The 20191-nt window shown below is 45.8% G+C and overlaps 1 protein-coding gene across 1 annotated transcript in view; it reads right to left on the bottom strand.

The window, feature by feature from the left end:
• PITPNM2 (phosphatidylinositol transfer protein membrane associated 2) overlaps positions 1–13856 on the bottom strand; it is a 264382-nt gene extending 250526 nt beyond the window's left edge. Inside the window, exon 1 of the mRNA XM_018556846.1 lies at positions 13485–13856. The gene's annotated coding sequence lies outside the window, so the exon portion shown is untranslated. The remainder of the gene's footprint in view (positions 1–13484) is intronic.
• Positions 13857–20191: the final 6335 nt, after the last annotated feature.

Raw genomic sequence — 20191 nt, 5'->3', positions numbered from 1 at the left:
CAATAGGTGACGAGGAAGCATGGAGCCTGCTTTCTGCACAGCTTCCTGATTGGCCGGGAAGCCGGCTCCATGCTCTCTCGTCACCAGGTGACGAGGAAGTATGGAGCTGGCTTTCTGGCCAATAAGTAAGCAGAGGGGGTGGGTAATGACTCGCTGCCCAGCTTCCTGACCAACCACCTGGTGACGAGGAAGCATGGAGCTGCCTTCCCAGCCTATAAGGAAGCCAGGCAGCATGTAAACCGGATGTTCCTGTATCGGGAATAGTATCGGAGCATTTGGGCAAGTATGAGTACCGATAATACTAGTATCGATGCATCCCTACTTATAACCCTAGAGCCGGGGTGGATAATGCTTCTATAGATGGAGCTCCCATTGTCAAAAGACAGATAATATTTTTATAGATAAAACACTAGTTATCATGAGTATACAAATATAATATTTTATAGCTGGAGGCCCAATTGTCAGGGGTGTGTCACCTTTTTGAAGATGGAGCCTGAATTGTCAGCGGTATGTACAGTTAGTATGTTACAGAAGGAGCCCAATGGTCAAGGGTATGTCAGGTTTTTTTTTGCTAGATGGAGCGCTAAATATGAGGGGTATGTAACCTTTTTTTTATAGATGTTACCCAAATTGTCAGTAGTATCTAACATATTTATACATTGCACCCTAGATTTTTCATAAGCAAACAACAGTTGATTTTGCATTATTTTCCAGACACCAAAAAGGTGCTCTTGCTGATAAAAATTCTAATCGTAATATAAAGCATCTAAGACTAAAACCTGCAAGAAATTCGTATTGTAACTCCATTTGAATTCCTGACCTTCAGGTGGTACACCCCTTGAAAACTGATTGCTGATTCATATACAGCTGTAAGGATACCATACTTAAAAGGAGAACTATGAGGTGAGTGCTTTTCTCTCTGCCGTGACAGGGGAGGGGCTGGATTCCCCCCCTCCCCGCTCCGATCCGCCAGCGCTGACTGGCGGAACAGACGGGGAAGGGGGCGGGTACAGCTAATTTGATACAGATGAACCGACAGTGGTTTAAGCCCTTCCCTTCTCTATGCAAAATGAAAGAAAAAAAAAAGTTTTTTCCTTTAAAGGCAAATACCTTAGAAAAGCTACACTATATTGCCAAAAGTACTGGGACACCCCTCCAAATAATTGGATTCAGGTGTTTCCTTGCTACTAAATATTCCACGGTCACCTGTTAGTGGTATTATAACAAAGTGGAAGCAACTGGGAACAACAGCAACTCAGCCACAAAGTGGTAGGCCATGTAAAATGACAGAGCGGGGTCAGCGCATGCTGAAGCGCAAAGAAGTCGCCAACTGTCTGCAGAGTCAATAGCTACAGACCTCCAAACTTCATGTGGCCTTCAGATGGCACAACAACAGTGCGTTGAGAGCTTCATGGAATGGGTTTCCATGGCCGAGCAGCTGCATCCAAGCCTTACATCTCCAAGTGCAATACAAAGCGTCATATGCAGTGGTGTAAAGCACGCCACCACTGGACTCTAGAGAAGTGGAGACGTGTCCTCTAGAGTGACGAATCACGCTTCTCTGTCTGGCAATCTGATGGACGTGTCTGGGTTTGGCGGTTGCCCGGTCAGCGGTACTTGCCTGACTGCATTGTGCCAAGTGTAAAATTTGGTGGAGGGGGGATGTGGTGTGGGGTTGTTTTTCAGGGGTTGGGCTTGGCCCCTTAGTTCCAGTCAAGTGAACTCTTAAGGCATCAGCATACCAAGACATTTTGGACAATTTCATGCTCCCAACTTTGTGGGAACAGTTTGGGGATGGCCTCTTCCTGTTCCAACATGACTGCGCACCGGTGCACAAAGCAAGGTCTATAAAGACATGGATGAGCGAGTTTGGGGTGGAGGAACTTGACTGGCCTGCACAGAGTCCTGACCTCAACCCGATAGAACACCTTTGGCATGAATTAGAGCGGAGACTGTGAGCCAGGCCTTCTCATCCAACATCATAATAAATAATCTGCGCTAATGGACAAAAACTATGAGCACCAATAGGTTAAAAGCTGCTACACAAAGGCTCCAAACCTCAGATAATCTTTAGCAAAAAATGTACAGCGCTAAAAACCTCTCCGTAAAGTGCATTAAATTAATATAAATAATGCAAAATCAATAAAGTTAGTACATAATGATGTATAAATAAATATAAATATAAAGTGTAAAATTGATGATCAAAAATAGTGCAGAATCTAAAAAATGTATATAATAAATCATATAACATATAATAGTGTAGCGGGCGGGTCTTGCTGACGCTACACGTTTTTTGATCTGAGAAGACGGAATTTCATGCTGTTACCGGCCGGCTGTTTCAATTTTAAATGTGAGTTTTTACTTGTTTTCTGCATTAAAATGTTATGAATACTGCACCATGAGGGTTTCCATTTATCTTTACCATGATTGAACATCTGAAATGAGTGCTTATTAAACGAACGGAAAACGAGGACGTTGAGATCTGTCTTGTTTCCAAAACGCTTGTTGGCGGTTATCTAACAGTCAGCAACTGTGGTGAGTGCATAGTCATTGGGGGGGGGGTTTGTTTTTGTCACGTGGAGAGCACTATACCTATTGGAGTACAGGAATATTTCTACACAAATTTGGTTGTGTTCACACTGGATTGAATTGGGAAAGAGTTTTCTTCTTTTTTTCTACACCTAGAAAAGTTTCCGATTTTTCACCGTTTTGGATTGGACTGTCTTCTGAATGACTATTTGATTGATTATCTTTATATCAGTCCCATATACACTATTATATGTTATATGATTTATTATATTAATTTTTGATTCTGCACTATTTGTGATCATCAATTTTACACTTTATATTCATATCATTATGTACTAACTTTATTTATCTTGCAGTATTTATCTTAATTTAATGCACTTTACGGAGAGGTTTTTAGCGCTGCACATCAAATTGAAGCCCATGTTGGCCTTTAAAAACCGGTCTATAATATGTGTAGGTGCAATGAATAAGGAAGATGAAAATCATGGTTAAACAAACACATGGCAAAAATGGCAAGATTGCTCCGGTTCCCAGGAACGAAAACATTTTCTGAAGCTGTGTCACTAAGGGGTTAAAAACAAACAGAATTGGTAGTTCTGGTGGTCGGGTAATGCCACCCACTTGGTAAGTGGACAGTGGTGCACATGAGTTAAGAAGGTCAATTTTATTTGATTTTTGGTGCGCGAGTCCTGAAGGCTGATTCACACCAGATGCAGTGAGTTCCGGCCCGATTCTAGCCAGAACTTTTTTGTGGGGCGGGCGTGGCAGGCCGTTGAAGTGAATGGCACCGTAGCCATGCCCTCCGGCAGCAATGCGATCGGCCGCACGGGATCGCAAGGCACCTTATGTCTGCGGTCCGGTGCGATCAAAATAGTGCTTGCAGCATTTTGATCACACTGGACCAGACCACAGGCATAATGTGCCTTGCGATCCCGTGCAGCCAATCACATTGCGGCTGGAGGGCGTGGCTAAGGTGCCATTCACTTCAATGACCCGTCACGCCTCCTCTCGCCCCACAAAAAAGTGAGCCGGCCGCAATGCGAGGCAGTGCGTTCTGGCAAGAATCGGGCCGGAACGCACTGCATCTGAAGTGAACGGGCCCTAAGATTGCTGGTTTCACAATGTTTATGGCTATGGTTTATGAGTTACTAAAAGCTCAAGTTAAAGTTTGATTTAAATCCCATGAAAGGGCTATGGCCCAAGCTGTTCCACATTCATATGTCTGTGTTTTTTTTATTATTAATAATACATATTTTGTTGCTCTTTATATTGCACAATTTGTGGTTGGGTGATAGTTGCTGTATCCAATCCTGTGTTCACTGATACAGATTCTTGCCAGGGAAAACACAAACTCTAGATGGCAGAGGAAGGAAACACTGAATGAATTAGAGTAAGTGGTCACATATGTCGCTGTCATCTGCTTTTCATGTGTCTTGGAAGCATGTAGTATACCACTTATTGGAGTCAATGGTTCCATTCAACATGCACAGGCCAATTAAATGGAGTCCTATCTTTAACACACCCAACTACACTTAGAAATGACTCAAAGATTACTGCACAAACTGCGGGAAAACATACTGATGAACCTCAATCCTGTACAAATGATATATGATGGATTGAACATGCTGTATCATAAAGGAAAACTGTGGGGTTAGTAATGTCTAAGCTGTCACTGCTAAAATGTTTTTAATGGGGCGAGCCCTCGGCTGTCTTCCAAATGCTGAATTTACAACCTATCTAGTCAGTTATCTGGAACAAATATGCACATGCAAGTTTAGACTTTTCAGACATTGTTGCTGCATGCCAAACTTACTAGGCAGTGATGCAAGGATCACGGTAATGGCTGCAGAGCCTCAACCTTTAGGTACAACCTGACATGGAGGGAAATACAGAGGTTGGCACTGTCAAGCACATTCTAGTGGATTGACTGTCCCTGGATTCAACACTTGATAAAACTGACCTGGAACAATTATACATATTAGGAATGCCAGAGAAAAATCAAAAGTCGGAATACTTGTCCCTGGTCAGTGACTCAAAGTGCTAAAGAAAGAGGATCAGCATGACAGCCAGACAACTAGCACTTTCAGAGGGAGAGCTCAACAACTTTTTGCAGTTTCCTTCCCTGTCCCAGAGATTCAAAAGACAGTAAGAGGAAATCTCTACAATGTGTGCGGAATTCCTCTCTAAAGCTCGCCATACACCTATAGATTATCTGCAGATTTTCTATGGTCAGATGGAAAAAGTGCAACAGATTCCTCCATCTACGCTAAACTGTGTGGATGGAAGAATCTCCTACGGGGCCAAGCTTCAGTATCTTGCTAGTCAGCCATGCTGGCCCTCAAAATACCTGAACAATGCCTGCATCCAATCAGATTGTTCAGGTTATTTGAGAACAAGCAGGGGCGACTAGCAAGATACTGAAGCTTGGCCCAGTGGGAGGTTCCTCCATCCACACAGTTTAGCGTAGATGGAGAATCTGTTGCACTTTTAGAAAGTCTGCAGATAATCTATAGGTGTGTGGCCAGCTTAAAGCTGGCCACAGACCTTACACCATCGCAAGACTTTTGTCTTGCGATGGTTGTAAGGTCATTTAAAAAACGAACGATCTGCCCATCTTGGACAGGCAGATCGTACTTGTGATAATCGCAAGCCTGCCCCGCTGAGGCTTCCGATGACCGCAATGCTGAACGGGCAGTGTGCGGCATTTATGTTACGAACATGCCACACACATGCCGAGAATCGTACGATTGTCGGCGGGTTTTCGAACATGTTCCCAAGATAAAAATTGTTCGACCGTACAGTAAAAACGGTCGCACACCTTCCACACACCTTGCGATGATCGTGGGATTTCCCGCGATTATCATACGATTATCGCAAGGTGTGTGGGCACCTTTAGGTCTCGTTCACACATAGGCGTATTGCATATGCGCGGTAAAAAAGTTGCGCGACGGTCGCGCGTTTCTGAAGGCTACTTGGCTGTATCCCAATGGAAAAGCGCAACAAAACGGCCCAAAGTAGTACATGTACCTTTTCAGGCGTGGGCCGTTTTGTAGCGTGTTAGGGACGGGCGGAAATACGCCAAGGTGGGAACGAGGCCATTGAATACAATGGGATTTATATTTTTGAGCGTTTTGTAGAGCGTTCGTCGAGCGTAGAACGCGCTACAAAACGTTCAGGTGTGAACGAGGGCTTAGAGAGGAGTTCTTCTACAAGAAAGCTCTCAATAGAGCAGGTGTCCCCATTAGATTTCCCCTCACCCTTCTGATGGCAACTGTAACATTTTGCATTTCCTATCACTTTCTGTCAGTGGTCATCAGGACAAATAAAAGGAGGGAGAATCTTCCAAAAAGGAACAGTTAACAAAAAGAAAACATGACAGAGCAATGAACCCTTCCGTATGCTATCCAAAACAAAAGATGAAACAGGCTTGGGCTGTATATACACTTTAAACCGCTCAATAGTAAACAATTCTATTTAGCAGGAAGCTTACACATGACATATACAGCAAGGCAGCAACAGGAAGTGTATTACTGGCCTCCAAGCAACAGCTGACATTTACCACCATATCTTAGAAAATTCCTATAAGTTCCATATGTTAGTCAGACTACATGCGACTGCTTTCCATGATGTCATCACTGGTCAAACTACCTGCAACTTTCCTCCATGATGTCATCACTGGTCAAACTACCTGCGACTTTCTTCCATAATGTCATCACTGGTCAGACTACCTGCAACTGTCTTCAATGATGTCATCACTAGTCAGACTACCTGCAACTGTCTTCAATGATGTCATCACTGGTCAGACTACCTGCAACTGTCTTCCATGATGTCATCACTGGTCAGACTACCTGCGACTTTCTTCCATAATGTCATCACTGGTCAAACTACCTGCGACTTTCTTCCATAATGTCATCACTGGTCAAACTACCTGCTACTTTCTTCCATAATGTCATCACTGGTCAGACTACCTGCTACTTTCTTTCATGATGTCATCACTGGTCAGACTCCCTGCTACTTTCTTTCATGATGTCATCACTGGTCAGACTACCTGCTACTTTCTTCCATGATGTCATCACTGGTCAGACTACCTGCTACTGTCTTCCCAGATGTCATCACTGGTCTGACCACCTGCTACTTTCTTCCATGATGTCATCACTGGTCAGACTACCTGCTACTTTCTTCCATAATGTCATCACTGGTCAGACTACCTGCGACTTTCTTCCATAATGTCATCACTGGTCAGACTACCTGCGACTTTCTTCCATGATGTCATCACTGGTCAAACTACCTGCGACTTTCTTCCATGATGTCATCACTGGTCAGAATACCTGCCACATTCTTCCATGATGTCATCACTGGTCAGACTACCTGCGACTTTCTTCCATGATGTCATCACTGGTCAAACTACCTGCGACTTTCTTCCATAATGTCATCACTGGTCAGACTACCTGCGACTTTCTTCCATGATGTCATCACTGGTCAGACTGTCACTCAAACACGCTGTACCTTTCAATGTCCCCGGCACAGAAAGCTGTCACAATTGCAGATTACCTACTAGTGACGGCCATATCAGAGGAGCTGCTGATTCAATCATGTGTGCTGCATGTGAATATTCGCACGCAGATCTATGGAAATTCAGGAAATCCCAGACTTTAATATTCTCTATAAACTGAACAAATCTGTTTATGGAATTCAAGTGGCTCAAAAAAGTGCACGTTATCGATTGAATTGACTTCTTTTTTATGTGCTCATTACAAATGATTCATCCACAGCATCTGCCTATAGTGAGCATATACGTATGAGAACAATTCCAGCAGGCAGTCATTTCATTTGCAGGACCCCTGAATCAATGTACTGCTAATGAGAGGACTGTCAACAAGTGGTTAAACCCCCCATATAAACCCAAAAACAATCATGTAATATATTGCAGCTTACCAGTCCTTAGCAGAGGTGGCTGCATTTGTTTTCTTTTTTCCTTTACCTGGTGATTTTGCCAAGAACACACTTCCTGTCCTAGCATGATAATACTCATTCACTGTACTGTATCAGGACAACAGAAACAAGATAAGACTATGAAACCCCACCCATCTGTTATTCTACATAGCACAGACGGGTGTGGTTCCCTAGTCCTCAGGCATTTCTGAGAACAATGTAAATAAGAGTCGGCACATGCACTGACAACAGGATGTTATCAGCTTACATGATTTCTGCGATGATCAACGGGTATTTTTTGAACTTGGGAGCTGACTGGAGCAGTTCGGAACAGGTGTCACCATCGTGATATTCGTGTCTGTTCAGTTTTTTCCTCCTTCTTACAATGGAGGAAATAAACTGAACTTATTGCCCCCATGTTAGGTTTATTAGGGTTGGATGTAAGTGGTCATGTGTTCATTTACATCAGATTACCCCTGATCTACCACTGATCCATTTGGTTTTCAGAACCTCAACAGAGACACGGGTAATCAGGTGTAAATGGACGAATGTCTATTTACATCCGGCTGCCGGTTGACTAACATAGGGATACCATTCGGATCTACCTGAAAAACTGACTGGAGGACCTGACCGGGACCTAAGGCCTTGTTCACACCAAATGCAGAGCAGATCCGGTCAGGTTTCTGCACATGCACGCTAGTCTTTTTGATGCGTTTTTGACGCGTTTTTGGCTAAAAACATACATATATATATAATTTTTTTTTTAAAGTTTAAAATGGGCTTTCAGTGCGTTCCAGGCATTTGCATGCGTTTTTGATGCGTTTGCAGATCCAGAGCAGGTAAAATAGGGCCTGCTGCAGTTTTTTCACCTGCTCTGGCACTGAACTGGAGCAAAAAATACCATTGGAATACATTGGACGCAGTTTTGATCCAATCTGCAACTGCTCTGCTCCTGCTCTGCGCTTGGTGTGAACAAGGCCTAAGGCTTTACATTTACTTTACACCAAACCATGAAATTATACAAGCTTTATAAACCGTCATATAACTGCTCCCATATAAGTAGGCTGTACAAATCCAAAATGAATATAGGAAATCAGCAGTTGTAGCTTATGGAAAGTAAACGATCTCTGTCATCCAAAACAGAACTGGCTGCCCAAAGCATTTCAACAGCAAGAATCATAGGTGGACAAAACAGTGAGGGGAATTTATCAAAACTGGAGCAGACAAAACCTGGAGCAGTTGCCCAGGGCAACCAATCAGCTTCTCTCTGCTGTTTGTTCAGTTAAGATTTGAAAATGAAAGAGAAAAGATGATTGGTTGCCATGCACAGCTGCTTCAGTATTTGTCCGCTCCAGTTTTGATAAATTCCCCTCATTGTATCTGTTTAGAAAAGGGGTTTAGTGGTTAGTACGCCTGCCTTGCAGCACTGGGGTCCTCAGTTCCAATCCCAACCAGGACACTATCTGCATGTTCTCCCTGTGCTTTCATGGGTTTGCCCTCACACTCCACGCTGGTTGAGTAACCAGACCTTAGGCTGTGAGCTCCTTGAAGGCAGGGCAGGGACTGAAATGAATGTACACTATGTAAAGCTCTGCATATACTGGAATAAATAAACTAGATGTTACAGCAAGACGTGTTATTGTCCCGTCCAAGACAACCCTTACCTGCCTGCACTATATGAAACCATGCAGGTTCATGACACATCTCTCCTGGTTACACAAAAGTATTTACAGACACATTAGGCTTGTATCTAATCTTCGTTAGAGTATGTGCCAAACTGGAAAAGAAAAGGGAATGTAATGACCTATTGGACTGCTGCTGTACGAAGAAGCTTTCCCAATCTCCTTGTGACTTCAATAGAGGTAGAAGATTGATACCCTGTCCACACTACAACAGCTGAGGAATCCCGGGCCACATCTCTAATCCTACATTTCTTATCTACTTGGCTGCAACATGTGTGCACTTCCTGGGAGTCCTTCAAATTTCCATAGACACAAGCTAAACCATGAAAGCATAGAATCTGAAATACGGCCACAAATGAAAGCCTCCACCAGATGTAAATGCCAGCTAAGCAAATGACCGAGGTAAAGGATTTGTTAGGAAAATCACCAGTAATGTTGTATCTGCATTCATCTACACAACATGCTGAGGAAGCCGGATGGATTAGGCATTTAAAGGCTGCCATTTCTAACCACTCTACATCAGCCATTCTCAACCAGGGTTCCTCCAGATGTTTCTAAGGTTTCCTTGAGCTGTGACCTCACATCTGATGGTGCCTGCCTAGTTCTGGGGCCAACACCAGAAGAGCGAACAGCGTGACACCAATGGTCTTTTTAGGAGGAATTCTTCACACCGACCGCCAATGTAAGGAGGGGCATTCTTCCCACCGGCCACCAATGCAAGGAGGGGCATTCTTCCCACCGGCCACCAATGTAAGGAGGGGCATTCTTCCCACCGGCCACCAATGTAAGGAGGGGCATTCTTCCCACCACGGCCACCAATGCAAGGACGGGCATTCTTCGCACCACGCCCACCAATGCAAGGACGGGCATTCTTCCCACCACGCCCACCAATGTAAGGAGGGGCATTCTTCCCACCGGCCACCAATGTAAGGAGGGGCATTCTTCCCACCGGCCACCAATGTAAGGAGGGGCATTCTTCCCACCGGCCACCAATGTAAGGAGGGGCATTCTTCCCACCGGCCACCAATGTAAGGAGGGGCATTCTTCCCACCGGCCACCAATGTAAGGAGGGGCATTCTTCCCACCGGCCACCAATGTAAGGAGGGGCATTCTTCCCACCGGCCACCAATGTAAGGAGGGGCATTCTTCCCACCGGCCACCAATGTAAGGAGGGGCATTCTTCCCACCGGCCACCAATGTAAGGAGGGGCATTCTTCCCACCGGCCACCAATGTAAGGAGGGGCATTCTTCCCACCGGCCACCAATGTAAGGAGGGGCATTCTTCCCACCGGCCACCAATGTAAGGAGGGGCATTCTTCCCACCGGCCACCAATGTAAGGAGGGGCATTCTTCCCACCGGCCACCAATGTAAGGAGGGGCATTCTTCCCACCGGCCACCAATGTAAGGAGGGGCATTCTTCCCACCGGCCACCAATGTAAGGAGGGGCATTCTTCCCACCGGCCACCAATGTAAGGAGGGGCATTCTTCCCACCGGCCACCAATGTAAGGAGGGGCATTCTTCCCACCGGCCACCAATGTAAGGAGGGGCATTCTTCCCACCGGCCACCAATGTAAGGAGGGGCATTCTTCCCACCGGCCACCAATGTAAGGAGGGGCATTCTTCCCACCGGCCACCAATGTAAGGAGGGGCATTCTTCCCACCGGCCACCAATGTAAGAAGGGGCATTCTTCCCACTGGCCAACAATGTAAGGAGGGGCATTCTTCCCACAGACCACCAATGCAAGGAGGGGCAGTCTTCCCACCGACCACCAAAACAAGGAGGGGCAGTCTTCCCACCGACCACCAATGCAAGGAGGGGCAGTCTTCCCACCGACCACCAATGCAAGCAGGGGAAGTCTTCCCACCGGCCACCAATGCAAGGAGGGGCATTCTTCACACTGACCACCAATGTAAGGAGGGGCATGCTTCCCACCGACCACCAATGTAAGGGGGGCATTCGTCCCACTGACCACCAATGTATAGGAGGCGTTCTTCCCACTGACTACCAATGTAAGGGGGGCATTCTTCCCACTGACCACCAAAGTATAGGATGCATTCTTTCCACTGACCACCAATGTATGGGGAGCATTCTTTCCACTGACCACCAATGTATGGGGAGCATTCTTCCAACTGACCACCAATGCAAGGAGGGGCATTCTTCCCACTGACCACCAACATAGGGGAAGCATTCTCTGCTCTGACCAGCACTGTAAGGGGAGAATCCTGCATTGACCACCAATGTAAGGAGGGCATTCTTCTCGCTGACCAGCAATGTAAGGGGGGGCATCTGATGGTGCTTGCCTAGTTCTGGGGCCAACACCACTTAGAAGAGCTAACAGCATGACACCAATAGTCTTTTTAGGAGGCATTCTTCCCACCGACCACCAATGTAAGGAGGGGCATTCTTCCCACTGACCACCAATGTAAGGAGGGGCATTCTTCGCACTGACCACCAATGTAAGGAGGGACATTCTTCTCACTGACCACCAATATAAAGGGGGCATTCTTCCCACTGACCACCAATATAAAGGGGGCATTCTTCCCACTGGCCGCCAATGTAAAGGAGGCATTCTTCCCACTGACCACCAATGTAAGCGTGGCATTCTTCCCACTGTCCGCCAATGTAAAGGAGGCATTTTTCCCAATGACCACCAAAGTATAGTAGGGCTTCTTCCCACTGACCACCAATGTAAGGGGGGCATTCTTCCCACTGACCACCAATGTAAGGGGGGCATTCTTCCCACTGACCACCAAAGTATAGGAGGGGCATTCTTCCAACTGACCACCAACATAGGGGAAGCATTCTCTGATCAGCACTGTAAGGGGAGAATTCTGCATTAACCACCAATGTATGGGGGACATTCTTCTCACTGACCACCAATGTAAGGAGGGGCATTCTTCCCACCGGCCACCAATGTAAGGAGGGGCATTCTTTGCCACCGACCACCAATGTAAGGAGGGGCATTCTTCCCACCGGCCCCCAATGTAAGGAGGGGCATTCTTCCCACCGGCCACCAATGTAAGGAGGGGCATTCTTTGCCACCGACCACCAATGTAAGGAGGGGCATTCTTCCCACCGGCCACCAATGTAAGGAGGGGCATTCTTCCCACCGGCCAGCAATGTAAGCATGGCATTCTTCCCACTGGCCACCAATGTAAGGAGGGGCATTCTTTGCCACAGACCACCAATGTAAGGAGGGGCATTCTTCCCACTGACCACCAATGTAAGCGTGGCATTCTTCCCACTGGCCACCAATGTAAAGGAGGAATTCTTCCCACTATCCACCAATGTAAGCATGGCATTCTTCCCACTGGCCGCCAATGTAAAGGAGAAATTTTTCCCACTGTGACCACCAAAGTATAGGAGGCATTCTGCCCACTGACCGCCAATGTATGGGGAGCATTCTTCCAACTGACCACCAATGTAAGGGGGGGCATTCTTCCCACTGACCACCAAAGTATAGGAGGGGCATTCTTCTCACTAACCAGCAATGTAAGGGGGGGCATTTTTCAAACTGACCACCACTGCAAGGGGGCATTCTTCACACTGACAACTGATGTAAGGGGAGTATTGTTTGCACTGACTGACCACCAACGTAAGATGATTTATTTATTTTTCTTCAGCAGGAACTCCGGTAGCCCCGAAATGATTTCAAGGCTTCCTTCAGGGTAAAAACGTTGAGAAAGGCTGATCTAGATACGAGCATCCACTGGTGAGATGTAGATATTTGCATGATGTTTTCCTCCAGTGTTTAGTAGAACATGTCAGACCTGCACATCTGTTGCTTGCTGCTAGCAGGCATCATCCATAGGGAATGACAGGCACTCACATACCCATGTATAGAGATTCCTGCAAAGCTGCTGCTAGGATGACAACAATTGTGTCAGATGTGACAATCCCCTGCCATCCTGGCACACATGAAGACACTTGTCAGAGCTATGTGCATCACATGTGAATGTCAAATCTATGTGTATCACATGTGAATGTTGGCGCTATGTGCATCACATGCAAATGTCAGATTTATGTGAATCAGCACAAGTGAAAGTCAGATCAGTGTGTAACACAAGTGAATGTCAGATCTATGTGAATCATCACAAGTAAATGTCAGCCCAGCAGCTCTTGTGACATCCGTGCTGCATCATGTTTACAGCAATGATGATGATGATCACGGCGATCTTGTCGTGTTAGACATCTTGTGCTGCCAGTGATGGTGTTTACATCCACAGGAGGATGATGATGTGTATGTACACAGGGGGAGGGGGTGCCCCTGTACAATAGGTATATACGGCGGAGACGCAGCAGTCTACGTGCATGGTGTATGAAGATTGATGCACCTACCTCGCTCGATCAATGGGAAGCGCTCTCTCTCCCCCGTCCTCTCCGGGCGACACACGGGCCTACACCGTGCACGGACGGCTCAAAGGACACACGGCGAGCAGAGCCCCGGGAGATCCGCGCACCCCATCCCGCAACGGCAGCTAGATAAAGCCGGCCTCGAGCAGTGCACGCTCCTTCCTGCTGGCGGAGACTCGCATTGCAGAGCAATGGCAGCGTTCGGGCTAGCTATCCCCGGTCGCCGTGTTTGGAAGGTGGGGGGGCGAGGGGAGGAAGCGCGGTATATTGGGGCACAGGGGACTGGTTTGACAGCTTCGGTATGAATAGGAAGCCTGGCCCACAGTGCTGACACGGAGTCTGCATCACATTCCCTCACTGTGGCTGGGGAGGGGTGCGGAGCATATGTGCCACAGCTGTGTGACAGTGTCACCTGCTGGCTGAAGTCGGGTACTGCAAGGAGGAGCTGCTTGTGTCACCTCACCGTCTCCTGGAGACACACTGGAATGGCTTTACCTGTATGACGTCACCTCTGCCACTGGTCTCATCAATCACATAGGGCTCAACTCACAAACTAGCTGTATGTTCAGTCATGTGACTGTCATTTTCAAATCTCATTGGAGTAGGTTGCAAATAACTCACATTTTCAAAAATGAAGGGGGTTGCTCACAAAGCTGCCGAAGGCAGCTGAGTGAATAACCGAGCCGTAGTGAAGTGAGCCGAACAACGTTCAGCTATTCACTACAGCTCAGTACGGCTGGAAACAGCCGTACATTGGCTGCACTTCCAGTGCAGAAGGACTTCGACTCAGCCAATCGAACATCTGGATCGGCTGAGCCGAAGCTGCGGCAGCTCACTTGGTGCTGTTCGCCTCTATTCACACAGTGAGTGAATAGCCAAATGCCGTCGAGCAGCATTCGGCTCGGCTATTCTGCTCCATACCTCCATGGTACCGAGCAGAATAGCAAATCAATGAAAATAGTTTTTAAAAATTTGAAAAAAATAATTTTAAAATGTGAATACATTGAAAAATTAAAAAAATAAAGATTTTTTTAAAGGAAAAAGAAAACAATTGGGCGGAGCTAGCAGTGCCAGCTGTCTCCACCCAACTGTTTCCAATTGGCCGGCACCTGCTAGAGTCTTCTAGCAGGTGCCGGCCAATGAATAACAACTGGGCGGAGCCGGCCGTGACGTCACGTTGTTATTGTTTAATGACAGTTCAGCATCCCCTAGGTCATTTGGGGACGCTGATCTGTCATTACAACTGGGCTGAGCCAGCCGTGAGATCACGGCTGGCCTCGCCCAGCTGTCATTTGCGGAGCGAAAGACCCGCCTTCGGCTGACACTTTGGCTCAGTTGAGCCAAAGCAAATGCCTTCGGCTCGGCCGCCTTCGGGTGCTGTACGGTGAATAGCCCGTACAGCAGCCCTTCAGTTCGACTAAACCGAAGGGCTCTTGCAACTGAAGCTAGCCGAAGGATCAGCCAAAGCTACGGCTGGATCCTTCGGCAGCTTTGTGACTGGACCCCTTAGTGATCCTTATCTTGTGTTTTATCTTTGTGGATGGAGCCTATAGTCATTAGTTCACAGTAGAAAGAGAACCGATCACCCAAACCACACTCTCCACTCCTCTCTAAGAACTTTAAAGCAGGGATAGGCAAACTCCGGCCCACCAGCTGTGGTGAAACTGCAAATCCCATCATGTATCTTCCTCTTGGAGTATGCCTGTGGCTGAGAATCTTGCAATCCCTCATGGGATTTGTAGTTCTGCAACAGTTGGACGGCTGGAGTTTGCCCACCCTTGTCTTAAAGTGCATTTCCCATTTTGAAGCCAAATTGGAGTAATGCTTACTTTATATTTGTTACATGTTCTCCCTCAGAATCTCGGTGAACATTCGTTCTGTGCAAATACAGGCCAAAGGGAATGTTCTTAGTAGAAATTCGAGATCAAATGTTATGTAAAACAACATTGTGGCCACTAGATGACGCAGAGGAACAATGGGAATAAGTATTGTCTATGCTCATCAGCTCCATCCAGTGGCCAAAATGCTGTATTGCATCACATTTGACCTGAAAAGAAAATATACTGAGAATGTTTGTTTTTGCACTGAACAAATGTACACAGGGATTTTCATGGTAAATGCTCTATGAATTGTTTATAAATACACACGAATGGTGGCCGGAGGTGCGTTGGGGTGCCATTCAACACACATAGCACACAATAAAGTACTCTAGGTGCGATTAACACAACACTATGGTGTGAACAGGCCTTTAAAAATGACTTCTGAGATTACATTCAAGGCTTGCTCACACCATGTCCACTGAGTTCTGTTCTTTTGCACCCAACCACACAAGCATGGTACACATAGAAAACAACTGTTGTTGTGCTTTGTTCACACCATACATGTGTGGTGTACCGGAACGTGCAGGGTGTATTGAAAGCCAAAACGTTTCTTTTTTAGGATAGCGTAGGGAACTGTTTAAATTAGGGATTCACGGATACTAGTATCAGTGCCGATACCAAGTATCTGGGCGAGTACTCGTAACTGCCCAAATGCTCCGATATCTTCCCATATACTGGAACCTCCGGTCAGAGGTAGATTCCCTCTGACTGGCAGTGCCGTAGGGGAACATTGAATCGGCTTAACGGGCAATCAGGAAGCCGGGAGGCGGACTGGGAAGCAGGCTCGATGCTAAATGGCTGGGAAGACGGATTCCCAGCCAATCACAAATGAGCCAGCCAAACAACATGGAGCTGGCATCCCGGGCAATCAGGAAGCCAGGCAGCATGTCATTACCCGCCACCCAGCTTCCTGATTACTCGAGAAGCCAGCTCCATGCCAGCGGAAGCACTGGTATTGGTACTCGGTATCGGCGAGTACTGAAAGCAAAATATCGGTACTTGATACTGAAAAATCGCATCCCTAGTTAAAATACCTGTCGGGTTATTTTTTTCTGTCTATAGCCTGCTGGGGAGACTTCCCATAACATCCTGCTCTGGAGACACAACAGGAAATGAGAGTAAATCTCTTTAAGCTAAATAGAATTAACAATATAGAGAGTTGTCATAGGAGCTTATGTCACAAATGGAGGATTTTTCCATCGCTTTTTGTTCTGGTGACAACTGTAATATTTTGGATTTTCAGTCACTATATGTCTCAGTGAAAATGGTCAAAAGGATAGAGGGATGATGATTCTCAATGAGGGATACAGACAGCAATAAAAACCTGTCAGGGGGTCTAACCCTTCACCAATATATCCAAAACTAGAAGAAATTACATCTACAGTACTTTAAAGCTTATATGAGATTTTAGTAGTGGAGTTTGAACACAAGCCATTCATGCTACAGGTACAAAGTTTACCATGTTTAAAAAAATCTGTCTATCTTTATCATCAGGGCCGGATTTACCATTAGGCACTTGGCTACAGTCGGCAGAGGCAGAGACAGCTTTGTTCAGTTCATTTATTGGATATACCCTGTTTCCCCGAAAATAAGACCTAGTACTATTTTTGGGAATTGCTAAAATATAAGACCTACCCCGAAAATAAGACCTAGTTGTGACCATTCCCAGGGCCGGCGGTGGCATGAGGGGGGAACTTGAAGAGCCGCGGGAGAGGCAGGAGAGAATCAGCGGTGCCAACTAAGCCAGCGCTAGAGGAAGCGAGGCGGCAGCGGAGGGAGCAGAGCCGCATAAGTCGATGCCTCCTCTATAGCGCCGCCTCCTGTCACAGGCGGAGTGATACCAAATGCACTCCACCTGTGAGGAATCAATAGTGAAAGCGCGCTTCGCTCATTCTGGCCAGCGATTGGTTAGCAAATTGCTCTTGGAAAGGTACTGCACCCGATTGCCCTGATCACCATATTTTTGTACATGAATACAAGCAGACTGTTGTACATGAATAAGTGTGGATTGTTGTACATTAAAAAAAAAGAATAAGACCTACCCCGAAAATAAGACCTAGTGTGTTTTTTTGAGCCAAAAAAAATATAATACATTGTCTTATTTTCGGGGAAACACGGTAGTGAGGGGAATTTATCAAAACTGGCAACCAATCAGCTTCTCTCTTCAGTTTTCCCATCATAAGTAGAAATGCAATCATCTTATAAAGCTATTTACATGTTACGTATACACTAGGGATGCACCGATACTAGTATCGGTATTGGTGCCGATACCGAGTATCTGGATGAGTATTCGTCCTCGCCCAAATGCTCCAATGTCTAGCCCGATACCTGAACTTCCGGTATCAGGAAGCCAGGCAGCGAGTCATTACATGCTGCCCGGCTTCCTGGCCAATCAGGACGCTGAGCAGCGTGTCATGACTCGCCGTCTAGCTTCCTGGTTGGTCGGAAAGCTGGCCAGTCAAGAAGCCACACGGTGAGTCATCACACACCCCCTGGCTTCCTGATTGGCCAGAAAGCCGGCTTCATGACCCCTCGTCACTTGGTGACGAGGGGAATGGAGCCAGCTGCCCGGCCAATTAGGAAAGCCGGGCGCCGTGTAATGACTTGCCGCCTGGCTTCCTGATTGGCCGAGAAGCTGGCCAATCAGGTAGCCAGGAGGAAAGTCATTACCTTCCACCCATCCGGCTTCCTGATTGGCCACAAAGCCGGCTCCATGCTTCCTCGTCACCTGGTGATGAGGGAGCATGGAGACGGCTTCCCTGCTTATCGAGAAGCTGGGTGGCGAGTCATTACACACCGCCTGCCTTCCATAATGGCACTTCCGAAAAGGAAGTGATCAGATTGCAAGGTTTCTGCCATATTGTCCATATTCATGGACTGAGTGAATTTTAGAGGCTGCTGCATTTTAATGAGACCTAAATAGTAATGGTACAAGGCTATGTGTGCAGAACAAGCTGCCAGCAAGTGCCATTGGAACATTATACAATAAAAGCAATTAAACACGTCCACAGGAAACATAAAGTTCGCTTCAAAGACTAAGTACAGAGTATTATCAGTAAGCACATATTTTGGGTATTTCATTGTTGCCTGGATGTCATTCCATTTCCTACCCTATGCAGCTTCAATACTTTGAGTAACCAACCCAGAACAAGTATGCCAATAAGAATCTGAAGCACTTTCCTGATTACATACTTGTTCCAGGTCAGCACATCAGAAAGTACTCAGAAAGTAAGTCAAAGTGTCAAAACAACAGCCAGGCAATTAACATTTTTAGGAGAGTTTAGCAATGGCAGCTTCCATGTTTCTTGTGTGACAGGTTTCCTTTAAAATGTATATGGTCTTTTCAATGTATTAATTAAAGTATTCAAAGTTTTACAACACAAACTAGGATATGTGTAAGCAGTCGTATAGTCAATAGGCAAAGACCAAGGAAGACAACAATAATAAGGTGGAGGCAGTGTACACACAGCCCATAATGAGAACACATTATAACGGTAAAGAGAACAAGGGTATTCCAAGGACCCATGGGATGAATGTTGTGGGTACACTACTGGCATGCCAATCAAATAATGTGCATTTGATACAAACAGAATGCAATAAAGTTATATGGATTCAAATTATTATCCCTTAGGTTCCTTATCCGAGTGTGGCATGGTGTATATAAGCTGTGTGGGTGTTGATGCAAGCGATTTAGAATAGTTTAATGGAGGATATAGTAGAAGAAAAACTAGGAGAGTGCAGAATAAGAATGAACAGGAAGTGTGGAAGAGGGAAGCAATGGATTGTAAGGAAGGGAAAGTATGGGAGGGGAGTGGGGGGTGAGGGGTTTGGAAGACAGTTAGGTGACAGCCCTTGACATGTAACCTCACAAAAAACGTGTTTCGTTATGGATCTATTCAGATTTTTATTTCTGTCATTATTCAGCTTTTGTATCCAAAATTTGGTTCATTATTCGGATTTTGTATCCGTCCTACTTTTCGTTTCGTAACGATCCACAACAGGAAGTAACATGGCCGTGCCTGTAATGCAACCCCTAACAGCCCAAAAAAAATCTGATTGGCCAGAGAACAGTCACATGTCAGATTTAGTTCCGTTTTGAATGAAATTCGGATGGATTCGTTCACATTCGGACAAATTTAAATTCAGAAATTTGGATGCATCAGAATGTCCAAATTTAACGAAATTTGTATGAATATCCATTTGGAAACTAAACAAAATTTACATGTCTAGACAGCCCTTTACCTGCACACAATAGACTAAATAGCTCATGTTAAAGTAAGTATCGAGTGGTTTAGACAGGGGAGAACAATGTATATCCAAGGAATTTATCATGGGAGTCTGTAAATATACATAAACACATTAATTCCGTGTTTAAAATGCATGTACGTTATAGAATACAAGTGAGCCATGGCTTGGTTAGCTGCCAATAGGACACAGTCCACCATTTTATATTGGAATTTGGTGCGAAGAGGACGGCATGCTGCTAGGTAAGATTTTTATACTGTACATTCCTTATCCCTGGTTTCCACTTGCAGCACCTAGACAAGGGTAAGGTCTCACTCCACCAGGCAAGTTCCTGAAGAATACGGAGTAGCCCAAATCTCCTGAGAACATACTGTTGCACTGTGCTAGAGCAACATCTCCCAATATGTCAGGTAATCTGCATTCCTCTGCATTACAGAAGTTGGGGGGTAGAACTATTTTTTCCATACAGGGTTTTTTTTTTTTAAACTTTAAAGCAGGGAATGGTAATGGTAGAGGAATCCTAATATGTTAAGCAGACAGTGCATTTTATTGCACAGTCCAATCTAG

This window comes from Nanorana parkeri, unplaced genomic scaffold (assembly GCF_000935625.1).
Source record: "Nanorana parkeri isolate BGI_ZX_2015 unplaced genomic scaffold, ASM93562v1 scaffold13, whole genome shotgun sequence".
In the NCBI taxonomy this organism is placed as follows: domain Eukaryota; kingdom Metazoa; phylum Chordata; class Amphibia; order Anura; family Dicroglossidae; genus Nanorana; species Nanorana parkeri.
This window is presented reverse-complemented; position numbering and strand designations above follow the sequence as displayed.